General features: G+C 39.7%; 1 pseudogene; it reads left to right on the top strand.

Moving 5' to 3' along the window:
- The first annotated feature begins 691 nt into the window (after positions 1–691).
- LOC114634764 lies at positions 692–1,207 on the top strand (annotated as a pseudogene).
- The last annotated feature ends 1,230 nt before the right edge of the window (positions 1,208–2,437 follow it).

Raw genomic sequence — 2,437 nt, 5'->3', positions numbered from 1 at the left:
AATCAGCTAGACCCAAACAACAGGTGACATCAATTATGATGGCTTCTAGCACCAAGGTGGACAAATAACTTGTTTCAGGATTCCTAAGCTGAGTCTTGTTCACCTGGGAGTTACTATCCTAGTCTTTTATTCTTTCAGCCTCCACCCTCCAGAGTTACAAGGTATGGAATGGTGTATGTATGGCCCTGGCAGGGGTAGTCTTTCTGGTCCTGGGGGCAATTATTGGAGAAGCTTGACATACCCAACAAAGGTTTACAGACAGTTTAGGATTCATGACCCCAGGAGGACACAACTAATGGCACTGAAGCTAATACTGGCATCCAAGAAGACCAAGGGTTCATGTTTGCATGTAAGCTCTACAGATATAGATTTTGTTCCCAGAGAATATTCTCCAATTCACATCAGGGAGTGGTGATCCCATTCTCTCTTCAGAGTCATACATTTGTCTTGAGGATTTTCTTCAACATGTGACCTCATCATTAGGAATCTCCCTGAACCCCTTTCCTGGATCTTTCTTGCTGTATGATTCTTTTTCATCTCTTAACTTCCTGTCTATGTTGGTCCTTAAGGAGAAAGTGAGTTTCCTGCAGAAAGTATAGAAATAATTTTTACTTTAGAAAATATTTTTGCGAGAGGTCACCCGCGCCGGTGTCTCCCCACGTGCATAGTGAAGTAAGGGTGTGTTGTAGAGATGGGGGCTCACGTGACCCGCGCCTTCAGGAACTTCAACATGGAACAGCGAGTGGAGCGGGAGATCAGCAAGAGGAAGCCCTCCATGGCACCCAAGCATCCTTCCACCCGCGGCCTCCTGCAGGAGCACCTGAGTCAGTATCCAGAAATCGAAGAAGTTTCTAGGAAAGATAACAAGCTGCTGTCATTACTAAGAGATGTATATGTCGATTCCAAAGATCAGGTGCCTTTCTTGTGGGTAAAAGATGTTGTACCACAGCAAGAACCAAAGGAATTCAGACTGTCGATAGGAAATCACATTAATAAGAATATCATGGACATTCCCAAAGGCAAGATTACTGTTGTGGAAGCACTGACCCTTCTCAATAACCATAAACTCTCTCCAGAAACATGGACTGCTAAGAAAATCGCCCAAGATTTAGAACTGAAGGACGTAAATTCTCTTCTCAAATATTTTGTTACTCTTGAAGTCAAAGTCTTTCCCCCTGAAGACAGGAAAGCAATACAATCAAAATGAAGAAAATCACAAAACAATTTCCTATGTCTGCTCCCAAGCTCCGTGTCCTTGTTTTTCATGTATTAAATTATACAAGTTACTGTGAGTCGAGGGCCATAATGTTAAGAGCACTTTGATCTCTTCAGGATTGTTCATATAATATTTTTTTAAACTTATGTATGTGTAGTTCCTGGGTATATGTCAGCAGTATTGATCATGTGACTCAAATCATTCAGTATTAAGTTTCACTTTCCAGTTGAGGTTGGTTTGCTCTCTGAGGCGACATTGAAATCAAGAACCTTCCTGACTCCTGTGGGACTGGCATTGCGTTAGAGACAGATAATCAGCAGGGAGACACGGTGACTATATTTCCCAAGTGAAGAAAGAGGAAACTAAGTGCAAAGGAAGGAAAATATGTATTACTACTCTAGAGAATAAAAAAAATCTATGTTTTTTTAAATGTTTTAAATTGGTTTTAAATATGAAATCACTTTTTAGAAGAATTAGTGGTATCTGTGACATGCTAGCTGTCTCTCTTTTGACAAATAGAAATAGGTAACTTGAAAAGTTTTCTGAGAGCCAATACTTAAGACTGTTTGAGCAAATAATTTAGAAATGAGAGAAATAAGAATGGACAACTAAAAATAGGAGGATCCAATTTGATAACCAAATGTTTATACTTTTTTTCATTCTAGGAGAAAAAATAGCTAGTAGAAGTGTAAAATAAATCCCTGAAGGGGCCTAGAAAGTTACTGATTCATTCACTTAAACTCTGGAGCCTGATACATTCCAGCAATACAATCTCAGATGAGGTAATATGAGTTTGGCTCACTGTGTCATGTTGTACCTGTGGGTTCTTGGCCATATTGTTTGACTTCTCTGAAAGTGAATTTCTATAAAAGTATAACTGCCTTATGTAAATTCCAGAACAACAGTGAAGATAAATGACAAGAGACCAGGCAGATACAAAGTCATGGTTAAAATGGATGTAAAACATACAGTGGAGTGTCTGTAGTTTATGATGAAGGAAACCAGAATTTAGATTCTCTGAATCCTACTAGTACTTATTCTGCCAAAATGAAACACATTTCAAGAGGACAGAATGGAGTTGGAGTTGGGCTTGTCCATTTTCTTTCAAGGGAACACACAAACATATTTGCTTCGAGATTCCCCTGGAAATGATATGGAAGATGAGAGGAATCCAGCATGGTGATGGAGGGAGGCAGATGTAGCAGCAACAAAGGGAGATGA

Source organism: Grammomys surdaster, unplaced genomic scaffold (assembly GCF_004785775.1).
Source record: "Grammomys surdaster isolate TR1022 unplaced genomic scaffold, NIH_TR_1.0 1089, whole genome shotgun sequence".
Lineage (NCBI taxonomy): Eukaryota > Metazoa > Chordata > Mammalia > Rodentia > Muridae > Grammomys > Grammomys surdaster.
The sequence above is the reverse complement of the archived record's forward strand: the minus strand, read 5'-3'. Positions and strand labels throughout refer to the sequence as shown.